The sequence below is a fragment of the Schistocerca piceifrons genome, chromosome 6 (genome assembly GCF_021461385.2).
Source record: "Schistocerca piceifrons isolate TAMUIC-IGC-003096 chromosome 6, iqSchPice1.1, whole genome shotgun sequence".
Taxonomy (NCBI): Eukaryota; Metazoa; Arthropoda; class Insecta; order Orthoptera; family Acrididae; genus Schistocerca; species Schistocerca piceifrons.
Genome location: NC_060143.1, coordinates 285,863,973 through 285,883,582, shown reverse-complemented (window position 1 = coordinate 285,883,582; position 19,610 = coordinate 285,863,973).

The window sequence follows — 19,610 nt, the reverse complement described above, 5'->3', positions numbered from 1 at the left end:
CAATACACTTCCGCAGCACGTTGAAAAAAATAGTGGTTCTGCTGCCTACCACTTGGTGAAAATATGGCGCAATCAGCAGTCAGAATGTTGTATGGGTGCATGAAAATGGGAGTAACGATGAAACAGATGACAACCGTGGTTCTAGCACGTTTGTTGTGATGTGATCACAAGTTAAAACATACGTTGAGTATGGTCTCCCGACTCAGCAACACGCTGCATCCGTGACACGGCTTGGACGACAGTTGCTCGCAGCACATCCAGTGTTATCAGAACGCTATACCATCGTATCACATCAGGATAAGTCCCTACAATCAGAAGTCATATGCGTTTAGATCGTGGGTCTGGAAGACCTCACATCTTGAAATTGCGTAGAGAAAGTGCGTTCATTACCGAAAGTTTCTCGAAGAAAATCTTTCACCTGCTAGCGACATGTGGTGTCGCCTTATCTTACATAAAAATAATGGTGTGGACACAGTTGCATTCTTGCAAAGCTGGAATCACGAGATGCACAAGGGGGTGCTTATAACGTCCAGAAGTCACTGTACATCTAAGTTCGCAAGGTGTCTCTGCCCGAGGATAACGGATAGAGAATGAAGGAGCTCAGGAAACCACACCACACACTCACACAAACAGAGTGCAATGGACGTTTCTGCACAACGTGTGGCGGAGGGGAACCCCATACGCGACAGTTCTGTGCAGAGTAAAACGTGCCTCGTCCGCTCAAATAATATTTCGTGGCCACTTGTCATTCATTTCCATGAATGTCAGAAAACAAAGGACAAACTCACGGCATTTTAGCCTATCTCGGGGCTTCATTTGGTGCACATTCTGAATCTTGTACGGATACTAGTGTAAAATGCACAGCAAAATCTTTCGAGCTGTTGACCAGGGGAGAGGCAATTAACGTGACACAGTTCGAAATTGTCTCCAGAGTCTGAGGCCAGAGCTGCACGGTTGCTTACAGCTATAGCAAAGCCATCAACAACTGCCATGGGAGTGGATCTTCTCCCACTACCTAATGTACCACCTTATTCACCTGTTTCTTCATATTTCTTGGTCATATTCTTTAGCCAATTTACTGATATCGGGTCTCTTCGTAGCTGTTTCTGTCCGCGATATTACTGAAGTGCAACGCTGCTTTTGTTGCCCTTCTGATAAAAACAACTTTAGCAGCAGTGCACGGTCTTTCTTCTCAGTAGCCATTGCGTTTCGTACGGAAAATTTCAATCTTCTTAACCCTTTCCACCGAAAGTCGCTGCACAAACGAAACCAACACGGCTTACCAAGCGGCAAACAGCGTACTGGTATCGGAAGTGGAAACATTTCACATTCTGACTGCTTACAATGCCATATTTTCACCTGGTGACAGAAAATGGTACTATTATTTTTTCAGTATACCCCGCGAACACTCTGATTGCTGAACACACAATGTTTCAGCGTCCTCGGATGTATAGCACTACAGCACTCCGAACACTGTCAGTTTAATTATATCCACCCAGTAGAAAAGATTTCAGTCTCCAAGGTCGACTATCTTTGCTATAGCTTGGTATCTTATAGTTTCTTGTCATTTAAGACACTTTTTCACAGCCCTGTTTGTGTCACTGATTCTGTCGTATATGTCCCTAAGTCAGCTAAACAGAATTGCCATTTATTATCTAGGCTTTACACATTTTAACAACCACCCTGTTACGCTGGCGTTGTTTCATCTTTCATATTTCAATACTTTCTGGAAGGATAACAAATTCAGCAGTGCATTTCAATCTGTTGATGGAGGAAGCGAAGGGAACAGGTTTGAAAATAGCTCTAGAAAAAACCACCTTTATTACGAATGTGGAATATGTGCTAACATTTTAGCAGCAAAAGTTGCTCGTTAAGGAAAACGAAAAAATGATAGAATAGTTTGGGATTAATAATTAAAGAATTTTGCTATAAAAGCTGATGTAAACGAAAGAATATTCAAAAGCCTATTTTGTCATGGGAAATTTCTAAGCCGGCCGAAGTGGCCGTGCGGTTAAAGGCGCTGCAGTCTGGAACCGCAAGACCGCTACGGTCGCAGGTTCGAATCCTGCCTCGGGCATGGATGTTTGTGATGTCCTTAGGTTCGTTAGGTTTACCTAGTTCTAAGTTCTAGGGGACTAATGACCTCAGCAGTTGAGTCCCATAGTGCTCAGAGCCATTTGAACCATTTGAAATTTCTAAAGGCCTCATAGTAAGGTACTTAAATACAACGGTGACAACAGAAAACCCTTACGCAAGTGAATGCCTAATGCTGAATTTCATTAAATTAAGCAGAAATACGTTCTGGATCAAGCTGATCAATTATATTTTACTGTACCACAGATTGGAGAAGAAGAAACAGAAGAAGAAGAAAGTGAAGACAGAGAGAAAGAAAACAAAGAAGATGGTAAACCACAATTAGCTGATGAAAACCGACCGACGAAAGAGATTGTCTGTTACCATTCACAAAACAAGGAAAAAGAAGTTAGACTGAAGAGGTCAACAAAAAATTAGAAAGAATGAACGGAAGAGAGGCGAAGCAACAGCAGGAGATTAAATACAGAGGAATTATAAGTGGAAGATATGCAAGCACGAAAGAAAAGAAAACAGCTTTAGCGTGAAACAAGGAGAAGAGAAAGAAATAGTGAAGTGATGAAGCGATTCTGTAGTCAGAGCTAGAGAGAATCACATAGAATTAATAAGTAAAACAGCCAAATGCTCCAGAGGGTGACTCAGCGAGAGACATATTACACTAACCATTGCTAAAAGTAGTAAAGACATAACCGTCAGCTTATGGTATCACAGCCACAGAAATTATTCAAAAACATCGGAAAAAGCTATCTTTGAAGACTTTTACTTATGGAGACTTTCATCAACTGTCTAACTCCAGTGCTACGTAATGGGCAACTGCTGTATTGGCTGACATTTGATGCTAGACACTGCCCTCACCGCGACAACTCTCATTGACCTGTTAACTGTCCTCTACGTATTGTAACCATTAGTCAGTATGTACTGTCAGTGCTGGGATGGAGTACAGAAATGAAAATGTGGCTTGACAGCAAGTCACACAACTGACTACTAAGAAAAAAGTTATATATGACAAATGACAATGTAAAAACTCAGTGCACCGTATTTTCAAGTTAAGCAATCGCTACTGTCAACAATAATTCAAAATATTTCATTGATTAAACTGACGGAATCAGATATTTAATTTTAGCATCTTGATTCAAGTCCTTTGACCTGAAACGAACATCAGTCGAACCATTACAGCAATATTAGTGATTATTATATCGACGATTTCCGAAAAATAGCCAACGGGCCACTCGTTTAGGACATTTTGAAGTATAGTTGATGACTATTTACATAAACATGAGAGCAAACTATAAGTAAAAAAAAGTCTCTTTTGCTCTTATCTTTCGTACAATAACAAGGTGGAATCCCTGTCTCATTATGCTTTCAAACATTTCCAATAAAAAGTTGTTCAAATGTGTGTGAAATCGTATGGGACTTAACTGCTAAGGTCATCAGTCCCTAAGCTTACACAGTGCTTAACCTAAATTTTCCTAATGACAAACACACACACCCATGCCCGAGGGAGGACTCGAACCTCCGCCGGGATCAGCAGCCCAGTCCATGACTACAGCGTCTTAGACCGCTCGGCTAATGCCTCGCGGCAAGAATAACAAGTGTTTTTCTTAATAATCAACAGGATTTCGTCTTATACTTGTCTTTAGTTTCACAGTTTCATTGTTGACGTGCTCATCTACTGCGGCAATCCATGAAACTGCGTAGTACTAGTAAGACTGTAACGCCGGAAATGCATATCCTCCTATTTCCATCTATTGTACTATACATTTTTTTCCTTTTTTTGTTACCTGAAGACATAACATTTCGGTGTCTTTGTATATTGTAATTGGTTCAAATGGCTCTGAGCACTATGCGACTCAACTTCTGAGGTCATCAGTCGCCTAGAACTTAGAACTAATTAAACCTAACTAACCTAAGGACATCACGCACATCCATGCCCCAGGCAGGATTCGAACCTGCGACCGTAGCTGTCGCTCGGTTCCAGACTATATTGTTTTCAGTTATTATAGTAGTTGTCCATAGGACTGGCGGCCGTAATTTTACCCAAATCTCAAATATCTCATTAACGCCAATTAATTGTTAACGTAACGACCGCACATTTACTTTCTTTATTAATTTTACACTTTTCTCAAAATTAATTTCCACCAATTTCATTTGCATTTTTCCTTTCATTTAGATGTAACCCTTTCCTCCCTCTTTACCGGCAGATTAACATCGGTGACGATTGCTTTTCCCAAATTTCCATTAGGTACACGCGGTTTAATTTTTCACTGTCATTAAGGTCGGTAAGTGAGGGGGAGGTTACAAGGCCAAAGCATGGTTTCTGCAGTTTCCTTGTAATATACGAGTTCAATTAAACTTTTTGCTTGCCTAATGTAGAGTGGGTCGTGTGTATGTGCTTTAGTGCTGCGTAATTACACCAGAACGCATTGTTGCCACTTCCTACAACAGTAGAATCGACTGCTATCTACGTTTGGCTGGCTCTGAACACTATGGGACTTAACATCTGAGGTCATCAGTCCCCTAGAACTTAGAACTACTTAAACCTAACTAACCTAAGGACATCACAAACATCCATGCATGAGGTAGGAATCGAACCTGCGACCGTAGCGATCGCGCAGTTCCAGACTGAAGTGCCTAGAACCGCTCGGCCACACCGGCTGGCGCTATCTACGTTTATCGTTAACAGATATATTAGTGTGAAGCCTTGTGATCGTGTTGTGGTAAGTAACAAGTAGTGATAAGATCGGAAATCTTGAAGCTTTGCTAAAAGTATGTTTCTTGTACCCCATAAAAGATTTGGAAACACTTTCTGACTCTTAAAGTGTAACAGAGATAGCCACACACACACACACACACACACACACACACACACCACACACACATACATACATACATACACACAAAATACAGTGCTACTGCTAAAATGGGTTTGCATAGCTTCTAATTAAATACTACATAGTGAGGAATGAATCATGAAGACAGTGATCCAAAGTTGAAGAAGTGTTAGCCTTAAGCTTACAGCGTCGAATTGTGCAGTGAGAATGTTTCTTCAGCTTCGTAATCACTAAAATCGAAAGAAAAATTAAATCCTTAGAACCGATACGCAATTCGTGAAGTTCTTTTCTTATAGCAGTGTGCGAGTAGATGACTCTGTACAATGTTTAACAAGAAGCAATCTTGGGAAACGGTACACATCGCCCTGCCTTGTCTGCCCTTGAAACCCGATGGCATCCAAAGGAAAGCTACTTGTTACTAATTTTTGTGACTGACTTTAAATGGGTCTTTTCGATAGATCAGACTAGTTATGGACTGTGAGGCGTACACACGGTACAGAAGATGGGTGCTACGGCTTGTGGTAGCATATTATGTGTTAGTACAAGGATTTATGTGGTTTAGGTGGAAATAATTCCGGATGAAGTAGATTGATGTGCGTGTATATTGTTACTAAACAAAGGTAAGTGACTTAGAAGCTCACATGGGTTTTCAAAGCACAGATGCAAAATGGAAATTCTCGAGTAATAATCGTAACACCACGTTCCAAGCCCACAACTTTAAACAAGTAACATCTGTTTAATGAGTGAGGAGAACCACTTTTAATGTACAGCACGACGATTCGAAAGAATAATATGCGGCGCTACATTCATCTTTCATTCAGTCAAGTATGAGCAAACTACAAGATTCCATTTTACCAAGCGAAAGCAGACTGCTGCCTCCGTTTTCGCGAAGTAATAGTGACTAAGCAATATCTATACAACCCACCACTTTACCTGAGCTTAACCACATCTAATAATTGAAATGGACTCTCCCAAGTCTTTCGTCGTCCTAGAATCTCAACACTACCACAGATTGCCACCAGACAAATGCAGTCCTCACAACACTTAACAGGACTCCTTCAGATACGACATCAGTAACTAGAAGAGTCGCAAAAACGATTTCAAATTCGGCCAGCCTCGTGGCTACCAAACTCCAAAGGTCGATACAAACCGGCGGCCCAAGGATGCGAGTTCACACACAGCGATCATGTTCAGAGAGCTTCTATCGGTTAACCGAAGCTGAGAATAGCAAATACGCATAAAGTATTACAAAGATAAATGTTGCTATCTACTAAAAGCAAAATCAAATGGAAAAAATGAAACTTTGAAATGAAAAAGGCAAATTTCAAACACTGATAATATTTCGTAAAGACTTAGGCCTACTCCGTGAACATTATGGTTTGCATTTTAAGGATATATAATAGGTAGATAGCCACATGCAACCCAGATATCGTCCGATACACCCGTCTACATGTGCACATGAAATTATGATAGAATCGAAGCCAGTTAACAGGGATATAGTTATGAGAACAGAGGTTGGGCGAAAATGTGAGGGCTGACAAACATTCAGGTTAATGTACAGTGAGACGAAACAGTAGCTACAAGTTGTATTTGGGAATACAGTGATTTAATCCTACAGCCGATCGTTCTTGCAATTTTGGGAAATCAGTTGAGGTACATGCAGAGGTAATTCCTTCTACACCACCCGAGCTAATATTCTGTCTCTCACTCCCGCATCGTAGCAGATTCCGTTATCACTAAATTTTGTTCCAGTTCTGGTTAAAGGTATTAATTCAGTAGCTTGAACTAATTGAAAATATTGTATTAATCAACTGCTATAGAACTTCTAACTGAAATTAAGCCAATACAAATTTCTTCTGTGGTTGCAAAGATTAATACCGCACTTTTCCTTCATAAGGTAAAACAAGGTGAGCAGGAAGTGAATCTTTGAATCAGCTATTACACAGCTCAGTTCTGTTGCTCCCGAATTCATGGAATTTAGTAGGGGGGAGAGGGGGAGAGGAGTGCCCGGTGTCAACGTCTGAGCCTCTGTGGATACACCGATCCCCGTCACATCACCGAAGCTAAACACCGTCGAGCGTCGATGGGTTACCGACGGTGTACGCCGCTTGTTGTTGACAACTTTCCATTTGTCTTTACGGTGGAGGGGAGAGAAGGGGTGGTGGCGCAATGTTCCTGATCACCAGTCTACGCGTCAGTGTCTCAGATTAAATTCCAGACTTCTCTGCAGCGTTTCATTCTTGAGGGCACGCGACACTGCTTTTTCAATAGTGATCCGTCCGTCTGATGGGGACGTTAAAGGTGCGGCTGCAATCATGCTGTTGGCGGCTGAGGCAGCAGAAGCAGCCTACTGCCCAGTTTGAAAGGTATGGGAAACGACCCCTCAAGAGCGTCTGTAGTCTGCCACGACACGTGGGCCGCATCAGCCGTGCGGATACACTGATCTGTGTGGAGCCCAGTTGCAGCCGCAGCTCACGGTACACTGCTGTAAGCGAGTCAGTTACTGAAAATGTCTGCTACGAAAATCTCATTTACATAGATTACAAACGCCAGTGTGTGATTTGTTATCAATGTGTGCTACAGTTACATCAAACATTTTACAACCGGAGATAGCCATTGTAATTGGTACTAGTAACACAATTATTTCGCCGGGCTACTGCCCCTGCGCCGCTGGTGAAATACACTACTGGCCATTAAAATTGCTGCACCACAAAGATGATGCTCTACAAACGCGAAATTTAACCGACAGGATGAAGATGCTGTGATGTGGAAACGATAAGCTTTTCAGAACATTCACACAAGGTTTGCGCCGGTGGTGACACCTACAACGTGCTCACATGAGGAAAGTTTCCAACCGATTTCTCATACACAAACAGCAGTTGACCGGCGTTGCCTGGTGAAACGTTGTTGTGATGTCTCGTGTAAGGAGGAGAAATGCCTACCATCACGTTTCCGACTTTGTTAAAGGTCGGATTGTAGCCTATCGCGATTGCGGTTTATCGTATTGCGACATTACGTCTCACGTTGGTCAAGATCCAATGACTGTTAGCAGACTATGGAATCGGTAGGTTCAGGAGGGTAATACGGAATGCCGTGCTGTATCCCAACGGCCTCGTATCACTAGCAGTCGAGATGACAGGCATCTTATCCGCATGTCTGTAACGGATCGTGCAGCCACGTCTCGATCCCTGAGTCAACAGATGGGGACGTTTGCAAGACAACAACCATCTGCACGAACAGTTCGACGACGTTTGCAGCAGCATGGACTATCAACTCGGAGACCATGGCTGCGGTTACCCTTCACGCTGCATCACAGACAGGAGCGCCGGCGATGGTGTACCCAACGACGAACCTGGGTCAACGAATGGCAAAACGTCATTTTTTCGGATGATGGTCACATCCGTGTTTGGCGACATCGCGGTGAACGCACATTGGAAGCGTGTATTCGTCATCGCCATACTGGCGTATCACCCTGCGTGATGGTATGACGTGCCCTTGGTTACACGTCTCGGTCACCTCATGTTCGCATTGACGGCACTTTGAACAGTACGTTACATTTCAGATGTGTTACGACCCGTGGCCCTACCCTTAATTTGATCCCTGCGAAAGCCTACATTTCAGCAGGATAATGCACGCCCGCCTGTTGCAGGTGCTATACGGGCCTTTCTGGATACAGAACACATTGGACTGCTGCCCTGCCGAGCACATTCTCCAGATCTCTCACGAACTGAAAACGTCTGGTCAATGGTGGCCGAGCAACTGGCTCGACACAATACGCCAGTCACTACTCTTGATGAACTGTGGTATCGTGTTGAAGCTGCATGGGCAGCTGGACCTGTACACGCCATCCAAGCTGTGATTGACTCAATGCCCAGGCGTATCAATGCTGTTATTACGGCCAGAGGTGGTTGTTCTGGCTACTGATTTCTCAGGATCTATGCAACCAAATTGCGTGAAAATGTAATCACATGTCAGTTCTAGTATAATATATCTGTCAATGAATACCCGTTTATCATCTGCATATGTTCTTCGTGTAGCAATTTGAATGGCCATTAGTGTAGTTCGTGTACGACTCTCACACAGGGAATTCTATGTTGCCAGGAACACCACCCTTAGGTAGTGGTAAAAGTGATGGCTCAGTTTTCTCTATGTCATAACATGGTTTGTTGCTGTTTTCCGGGGAAGTTCCCTAAGTACGAGAGTCGTTCAATAAGTAACACCCCCCCATTATTTTTGAGACATTAATATTCATAGACAAACGTCCTTGTTGGTGCTTCACATTTCAGTTTGTTCTGTACGCCGGTGGAATTTCGAACCGTTCCGGCGTATGGCAGAGCCGTAGTACAGCGTCAAAATGTCGTCTACATACGGCTCACGTTACAAGCAGCGTGCTGTTATAGAGTTCCTGTGCGCAGAAAACGAAACCGTGGCGAACATCCATAAACGTTTGTGTGCAGTGTATCGCGATGCTGCTATTGATAGGAGTAGAGTTGGACGACGAGTAAAGAAAGTTACAGTCCCAGGAAATGTAGAAACAGAGCTACATGGTCAGCCAAGCTCGGGACATCTTGACACAGCCACTGCTCGAAATGGTTCGAATGGCTCTGAGCACTATGGGACTTAACATCTGAGAACTTAGTACTACTTAAACCTAACTAACTTAAGGACTTCACACACATCCATACCCGAGGCAGGATTCGAACCTGCGACCGTTGCGGTCGCGCGGTTTCAAACTGAAGCGCCTAGAACCGCGCGGCCACCCCAGCCGGCCCACTGCTCGAGATATGCTGAATGGTGTGGATGCCATTATTCGTGCCGACCAGCGCATCACAACCCGGCAATGGGCTCTACAGTTGGTGGTCAGCATTGGGAGTGCGTCTGCAATGAGGTTCTTACGATCAATTCCACGAATGCTCACAACAGACCACATGATTCAAAGAAAGGCCGTTTCATCTGAACTGTTGGAGCGTTTTGAGACCGACCAGGAGGCCTTTGTTAGGCATCGCTACTGGGGACGAAATCTGGCTGCACCACTTTACGACGGAAACAAAAAGGCTGTCCATGGGGTGGCGTCATCCTCATTCACCACAAAAGAAGAAATTCAAGACAACCCCCTCTGCCGGCAAAGTCATGGTGACAGTATTCTGGGATTGTGATCGCATCCTTCTCGTGGATGTGATGCCAAGAGAGTCAACCATCAACTCAGAGGCATACGTGAATACTCCAAATGAACTCAAGAACCGTTTCCGACGTGTTCGATCAGACAAGACTCAAGCAGAAATCTTGCTCCAACACGATAATGCACGCCCACACACAAATCTGTGAAGCCGGGAACACATCTCCAAATTGGGTTGGACAACATTATCTCATCCACCCTGCAGTCCATACCTTCCAACCTCGGACTTCCATCTATTTTGGGCCGCTTAAAGATTCTCTACGGGAACACACTTTGAAGATGACAAGAGTGTCAGTAATGCAGTGAAAACATGGCTACGCCTACAGGACAAGAGCTTTTACCAGCAGGTAACACATGATCTTCCACAACGTTGGCATACGGCCATAGAACGTGATGGAGACCACGGAGAGAAACAGGACTTGAACAAGACATGTTCATATATACTGACACCAAATTCTGACTCTTAACAACAAATATGTTCTGAGAAAAAAAAATGTGGGCATTACTTATTGCGACTCTCGTAGCTTCTACAGATCCCATGTTACAATGATTAATTCCACTGCTGTATCAAGCTTTGCAGCAAACGGTATATTTAAAGAAAATGTGGAACACCTGACTTAATAACGCAAAGGTATGTTCAGACACTAGGAACTCGGCGGAGACGGTAATCAAAAATCGAGTTCTTGTTGCTGAGATTTGCCGCTGGTTTACAATAGAGTTTGGAAAAAATTCGGAAATTCCTTCCTTCGACAGCTCCATACAATTTCTGAAATTCCACTTACATTCAACTTTCTGTTACTTCAGATCGGCTCATGAGATAAATTGCAGAAACAGAGGTACAAATTCCTTTCAAAGTGCCAACAACATGTTTTGTACTTTTCTGCTGATGTAACTCCACGATAGATACAGTGCAGCCGCACTGAATTGTTAGTTTTGTCTTACTTTACAGAAGTATATCGAATATTCACCATTATGATAGCGATAACGAAGAAAATAATGATAAAACCGTAGCAGAGGAGCATCTTTCAAATAAGAGTAAAGGTACAGTTGTTCATCTTCTTCCGTTAAAGAGTAAAAGGCCGAAATGAAATGATAAAATTTTGGAATTTTTGGAAGAAAGACATCGAAACGGAAAATATTATTAAAAACTTTAAGCTGATGCCAGGTAATGATGCAGAATTATTTTTTTTTAGAAAGAGTGCTATGTCCGTCAAAATACGACATCAGACTTCAACAAAGAAGCAAAAATGATATCATTGCAGATGGTTTTCGACCTGAAAAATCATAACGAACACTCCCTAACTACTGTATTAATACTGCCGTGCATTTATCACTACCAAATGTGGTTTTTCCAGATAGCCATGAACATAGCTGATTATTCATAAAATGATAGGGTAACAAGTTTTAGTTCGATGTTGATGGTTTCCACTGTTCCACAACAAAACAGATTTAAATAAAACAATGTCGTCTTCAAGGTATTTTGAGTTTTTCTTAATGCTGAGGCCAGTTTTCCGTCAGGTATTATTGGATACGAATTTCTGTTTGATTGATCCTGTTTGAGATCCTCTTTGACCAGATCTAGGGCATAGTTAAACTTGTCAATTTTTAACAGGAATAACTCACGAAATTTCCTGTCATCGTTAAATAAATGACGATTAATACGTGTCATAAAGTAATATTCATCAAGCCACGTCCTAAAGATGGGCAGTGTTACAGCTTTTCCATTCGACTGGTGTAGAATTTCTTCTCCTTTATTATATTCTCCCGCTATAAGTGTAATAATAAATCGTGATCACGCATTTTGTGAAAGGTGTGTCTACTTGTACAAACTGCTGGGTACTTGCACGTACAGCACTCAGGCAGTGCGGTTGGCACCCCTGCCCTCAAACAAGATAGTTCAAAGTCTAATTTCTAAAACTGTAGTAAAATGTCGCTTTCGTTTCAACAATTTCCATATGTTAGCTACATTTATTATGCTGCAATGTATCACCTAAGATTAAGGAATTGAAGTAGCCAGCGACCACATTTTCCACTGCAAACTCTGCAATTTTACTGCTAGAGAAGAGCTGAAAATTAAGTAACACAGTATCAAAAATGGTTCAAATGGCTCTGAGCACTATGCGACTTAACTGCTGAGGTCATCAGTCGCCTAGAACTTAGAACTAATTAAACCTAACTAACCTAAGGACATCACACACATCCATGCCCGAGGCAGGATTCGAACCTGCGACCGTAGCGGTCACGCAGTTCCAAACTGAAGCGCTAGAACCGCAAGGCCACACCGGCCGGCAACACAGTATCAATAATACTCGTAAGGAGAACTGTTGATCATTGAAAAATTTGTACAATTATCTGTTATAAAGCAGGGCGTATGTGGGTATTTCTGAGCTGTCCTTCCGAACTCTAGGATCAAATTCAGCCAAGGTACAGGAACAGCAGGCCTCATGCGTATCAACACTGTGGGATGTATAACCTCCTAGTTTCAGTAGGAGCAGAGATACGAACAAAAACGTGTTTTTTCCAGCCACTGACGTATAGGCTGCCGTGAACTACAGGTAAGTTACACGGCAACAGTATCAGTCTGGGGGAGCAGGGCATGGACAGAATGAGGGGGAGGAGGAAATGAACAGAGAGAGAGAGAGAGAGATTAAGAGCTGGAGGAGGAGGAAGAGTAGTGCAAGACAGTTGGAAGGTCTAGATATGTAGTGGGCAGGTGGAAGAGGGTGAGGCTGAGATGGAAAGAGAGTGGGGAGGAGTATATGGTGAGAGGTACAGGGGAGGAAGATCTGACAGAGGGGGTGGAAGAAATGGATGAAGAGAGGGGGGTGAGGAGATAGTAAGAGGGGAGGGGGAGACACGCAGGTGCAGGTGGGAGGATGAGGAGGACTGACAGAGGGAAGAAGAGGGGGACACAAAGATATGATGGAAGGCATGTGTTCAATATTTGCGTTGAATGCAGAAGTGGGCGAACTCTCGGGGAAAAGGCTAGTTGTAGCCATAATTAAGAGAAATATATACCTGTAACACTCATAAAGGCACACTCAGAAATGAAATCGTTTACAAAAAGTGTAATTCGTCTTTAGTAATTCAAGTACTCAAAGGCTTCATGTAGATTTACGCGTCTTCCGTACGTGACTGTTAAATATTTTAAAATGTTTTCTCCATTTTTAAGCAAAATTTTATCTAGAAAAGACGTATCTTAACTGTGGTAACAGTCACTAATTTTAGTTCAGTATATATTAATGAGAAGTATAACTGAAGACATTGTGCGCCACTAGTACCCTCGCATGAAACTTGCACAATAGACAGTTCTGTTCATCCTTTTTTCAGACAAAATTGTTCCGTGCGAAATTTCTACTTCCTTCTGCATCTATTAATATGTTTTACTTAGTAAGAGTGAGGAGAAAGACAGTTTTATTACACTGTTTAAATCCAAGTCACCATTCTCGAAGGAATAATTTCATGAGGACTGGTTCAGTATTTTCTGGAAGAACATTTTACTGTCAGGAAAAGGAATTCTGATCTTAAGGTTCGACCATAAAACTATATGTCAGACATAATTTTTCAAGAATTATATTTTGAAAATTTAACACATGACTATTTTCTTCTGTAAAATTTTTACGTATGCAGTTTTGTCAATAAACAGCTATAAAACGTGTAATAAGCTTTTCGCCATATCATGCGAATTGTTTTGATTGGTGTATTACAGTTTCGAAAGTTTGTACACTTAGCCACCGACAGTATATTTGGTGGTATTAGGGGCAAACGATAGCTAAAGTATCGTTAAGCAGATTTCTTGCATCTGAGCGTGTTAAAATGATATTTCGAATGATATAAACTCGATGATGTCTGTAATAAGACCACAACAGTTTCTTTCAAAGATTTTGAAGCGAGATTTAAGTAAGAATGGATAAAAAATTGTACCGAGTGAAGTGATGCAGTGCTTAAGACTTTGGACTCACATTTTAAACGACAGCAGTTCTAATGTCGCACTGTCGTCCCCATTCAGGTTTTCCGTGGTTTCGGTAAATCGGTTAAATATACACCAGGATTGTTACTCTGAAGGGGGCACAGTCTGTTTCTTTCTCCAGTCTGAGCTACAATTCCACCTCTAATGACATCAAAAAATGGTTCAAATGGCTCTGAGCACTAAGGGACTTAACATCTGTGGTCATCAGTCCCTATAACTTAGAACTACTTAAACCTAACTAACCTAAGGACATCACACACAACCATGCCCGAGGCAGGATTCGAACCTGCGACCGTAGCAGTCGCGCGGTTCCGGACTGAGCGCCTTAACCGCGAGACCACCGCGGCCGGCTCTAATGACATCGACGGTAAATAAACACAGAGCTCAAATCTTCCTATCCTCCTTTTCTACAGGCATTCTGGACGGTGTCAACGTACCTAACAGCTATAATTTTGAACACAAGGATAATTATAGGCCGGTCTGAGTGGCTGAGCGGTTCTAGGCGCTTCAGTCTGGAACCGCGCGACCGCTACGGTCGCAGGTTCGAATCTTGCCTCGGGCATGGATGTGTGTGATGTCCTTGGGTTCGTTAGGTTTAAGTAGTTCTAAGTTCTAGGGACTGATGACCTCAGCTGTTAAGTCCCATAGTGCTCAGAGCCATTTGAACCATATTTTTGACAATTATAGAACAGTGTATAACCTCCGAACAATCGCTATCGCTCGTCACAGAAGTGAACAGGGAAGCTATCACCTCACAGTCGAGCGCATGATGCACATACGGATGTGTAGCTGTCCCTACTGGCGGAGCGACAGGATTCCTGCAGCTCGGATTGTCTATTCAGGTCTGGAGGCCGCTGACCATACTAATCCGCTGAAACAGACACGTGCCAGTAGCGGATGGCCTGCAGACAGCTGTCGAAAACAGAACCAACAACGCGCACCTCTGTGGCTGACATTTTCACAGTCGAGTTCTGCGGCGGTAGAAACAGTGGCTGTCAAGTCAGTCCGATTACCCGTTGAACTGCCATCAGTTACGGAACGGTGACTCAATTTTCTTCTTCAGTATGGAAATACAGGCAAATCAGTGTGCGTGGGTATTCAGAACTGATATTTGGGCAATCTGAATTGAGCTAGAGTGTAATAATAAGTCATGGAAGGTAGTCGCCATCTCGGAATAAAATCCCGTTTAGGCTTACTTGCTGCGGTAATTATTACATGTTTGGACGTTGCACTTCATTCTTTCTCTTGAAGCATGGCATGGAATGTATAAGGGAAGGGATGGAGCAATGGTTAAAAACCCTAACTGTGAAATCTGATGGGCCATGTTTAAATGAGGATATCGACATTTATCTATCCCAAGGTTCTATAGATCATTTCAGGCTAAACACTCCTGCCATCCTTATCCAACTCCAAAAGTCATAAATTAGGTGCGGATGTAAGAGCGAGAAATGACATTTACAGCAAACGAATTATAAGAATTATAATGGCCATAAGGCAATTGTCAGATGATAATTCAAAGAACTGATGAAGATGAATCGTGTGGGAGATGATAGTGCGCTTGCTGAAAGCAGCATTCTGACATTTGCGAAAATGGTCACAACGTAATGCACATAAAGAGAGCGAATTACACAGTTGCATTTGACGTTATAATAAAGAGATTAATCTTAAATAAGACACAATTGTTAAGTATCTAGGATTATCAGTTCGGAGTGATTTAGATGGAACGTACCCAAAATCTTATACAAGAGAAAAGCTGAAGCTAAGCTACAGTTTTTCAGAAGATTCACTCCCACCTTTTTTTTTTTTTTTTTTTTTTTAATCGCCAATCTTGGAATGGTTTCTTTCCGATCTCCATCTTTTACAATCTTCAACTGCTATGTATTGTTTGCCCCTTGTGTAGTTCCTATCAATATTTCATTCCAGGGTGATGTCTTACCAACTTGTCCCTTCTCCTGGTTAGGATGTTCCGCATGCATTTCTCTCCAGCTATTCTTTCCAGTACCTATACATTTCTTAATTTCTGTACCCCCCCCCCCATTTTTAATATTCTCCAATGACACCACATTTCAAATCCAGTTTGTTCTTCCCTAAATTTCCGATGGTCCACGTATTACTTCCACACAATAGTTTGCTGCAGGCGTGCACTTTCAGAAGCATCTGCCTCATCTCCTTATTGCTTAATGTCTGATGGCGGTAAGCTTTGCGAAGGAAACTTCCTTCGCCTGTACCGATATCATTCTGATATCGTCTCTTTTCTACGCTCCTACGAGGGCATGCTGAAAAGTAATGCCTCAGAATCTTTTCATGTGAAGCTCTTGAGGCTTTTTAACAAAACAAACGGTATTGGCATTCTATACCTTTTCTCTTCGTGTCTACATATTTAATCCTCAACATTATCACCCCGGCGACGACCACATTTCTCTCAGCGGCAGACCAGTATCTTGACACCGTTGCTGTAGAATATTTCATTCTGCTGAAGGAGCCACAACCCCACCGCCTTGTGAAGTTCACGAAGGTGTTTGAGTATTGTCAACAAATGAAAAACGGATGTGGCCAACTGTGGACTTAATGGAGGATGATCGGTGGCAGTAATCCCAAATCATCGGATTGTTGCTCACGCCACAGTTCTCGCGTTCTCTGACATTCTCATACTTGTGGCGAGTATATGTTTAAGTGGTGGAGGGTTGGGTAAATAAACTGACATGATTTAGCAGAACTTTGCTTAATGAAATTTCGTAAGAAAAATAGAACGTACGTAAGAGCCAGTGGCACACTTTCTTCCCAACAGCGAGGGCGTAACTCCACTACATGAATTCAGGTGTAATAGATACTCGCAATGAGAACCACAAGTGTGTTTTGAAATCTAGATCCGTGTACGTCGCAGGCCCTTAACTGCCCCAACGCAAACAGCAGTTTATTTTCTGCGTTACAAGGTGCAAGCGTATTGTCATATCACTGGCTTGGTTGTGGAGTATCTTTGCGGGCAGCCGCGTCTGAAGAATCGGGCGCGGGACACGGAACTGTTATGTTGTGTAGTGTGCAGCTCTGCATGCGAGAGGCATTGTTAAGTATGGAAGTTGAAGTGTTGCTACAAGTGCTATTACAATAAAGTGATAAAATAAGTAAATAATTTAGAGGAAAGTGAGTCAAGAAGTAATTTTAAAATGAGCAGTGCCGCTGATGACGTATTTGTGTATCCTCTCGTTGGGTGTCGTACCGTACTGTATCAATCATCCGCGCCGTGTTCGGTCTCCCATAATGAACTGATGGGAATCAGTAAAAATTAGTCACCATAAAAGAGTGCAGTCAAGTGCCAGGGTCTTGTAGCGAGCGTGCGGACGTGCGTTCGGTCATCGCGTTTCCGCATTATCAACCATCAGCCGCGCCGCGACGGTTACCCGCACGCTCGTACAAGTGAGAACTGAGAACAGAAAAAGCAACTTTATGAACAGTGTTGTATCATTACTAGTGACATGGAGAACTATCACCAGGTATCTGTATGTGTGCCGGCCGCGGTGGTCTAGTGGTTCTAGGCGCGCAGTCCGGAACCGCGGGACTGCTACGGTCGCAGGTTCGAATCCTGCCTCGGGCATGGATGTGTGTGATGTCCTTAGGTTAGTTAGGTTTAAGTAGTTCTAAGTTCTAGGGGACTGATGACCACAGAAGTTAAGTCCCAAAGTGCTCAGAGTCATTTGAACCATTCTGTATGTGTGTCGAACGTAAGAACTTTCGTTCGATCATTCGCCTTCCGCGTCATCAACAATCACCCGCGTCGTGTCGGTTACGAGTACGCTTGTCCGATTGATACTGTGGACTGTTAATCATCCCTTAATTGGGATAACACTTCTGAATTAGAATGTAAACAGTGCAACCTGCGACTTTCTTTTATCGTCTCAAAATATAGTTGTTCATACCAGACGTCGAACAGTGTTGTGTTTTAACGTTGAGTGGCTCCCCTAAACCCGCTTGCATATTTCGATAGATAATTTCAGGCAAGCCAGCAGCAGTGTGGAGCAGGACAGTACGACCACCGCGGGATTATCAGGTACGTGGTGTGGACAGGGCGCACGGTCCGAAACGACAAACAGTTTAAAAAGTACCCCATCAATTTGTACTCCCGGGCGTGTTACAAAGGCAGGGGCAGGCTAACGTCATCTGACAAAGACGCTGCGATTTAAGACCTCAAGATTATTTACTGACGACGGTGTCTTCAGCTTAAAACAACTCACTACTATAATTATGAAACTTCTGAATTCTGAGCTGATTGAGATATTCAGATATGAATTTTTGGATTCCAAAAATTTATTACTGAAAAATGAACTCCAGGTCTAAAAAGGTTTCGACAGTTTAAAAAGGACCTCTGAGACTTGCAGCCTAAGCGTTTGTAACGAGATCTCCAAACGATTACTATAAGTTTCTTAGGTCTTACAGCCAACCGAATTAACTACATAAGTCCATAGGCTTCCGTGGTCACTGTCATTTTGAATAAAATAATTTTTGGTATTAGGCCGCGTCATTGCAAAACACTAAAGCAAATAACCTGCCGACGTTTCGGCCGACTTGCTGCGTTCCTGAATATCAGCAATGGCCATGAATACACGTTTAAGACATAATCACGACGTAACACACACACACATTATTACGGAAATAATCAACTATACCAGCCAATCAAGTAACATCTAGTATCTGTCTATTATATTTACTAGTCTGGCTGCCTAGTACACATAGCCACATCATAAAAGCAGAACGTATACCGGATAGCACGCCTTACGAATAACTTAGTACTAGGCAGGTCTAGGTTTTTCGCACTAGCCTTAGTATTGAGAATAATATAACTTAATCAGGTAGCTAACGTCGTTCGCAATAGCCATCACTGAGGACATAAAACGACATTCCGGCACACCCACTGAAAACCGTTCCCCAATAACGGCCTGCAGAATGTTTCAATAAATTTCATTCGCATACAGCAAATACTAACTTCAATCTTCAAGTATGAACACAACTGGTTAGATCAGTAATTGTTCACCAAATGGAGTACCACGAGCAAATCACATCTACAGCCGACCATTACTAGCACAGGAGCAACCTAGAAGTGACTGCTTCGTAGCCAGCTTAGCCAAATAACTTCAGAGCTAGGGGAAATTGTTTATCCAATGCTCGGGCAACTTAGAGTGGATAAACGCTCCATACTAACGACGCTGCGTAGCGGTAAGTAATGTACTACTTTATCTGAAGCGCTGGTGGTCGGCGAGAATTACACAATTAAGACACAGTCACTATAATCCGTAATTGTACCGTTGTCTGAATACGGGTAAGGTTTGTGCAGAACATCCGATGCTCATACACTACTGCCCATTAAAATTACTACTCCACGAAGATGACGTGCTACAGAGGCGAAATTTAACCGACAGGAAGGAAATGCTGTGATATGCAAATGATTAGCTTTTCAGAGCATTCACACAAGATTGTCGCCGGAGGCGCAACTACAACGTGCTGACATGAGCAAAGTTTCCAACCGATTTCTCATTTGCCTGGTGAAACA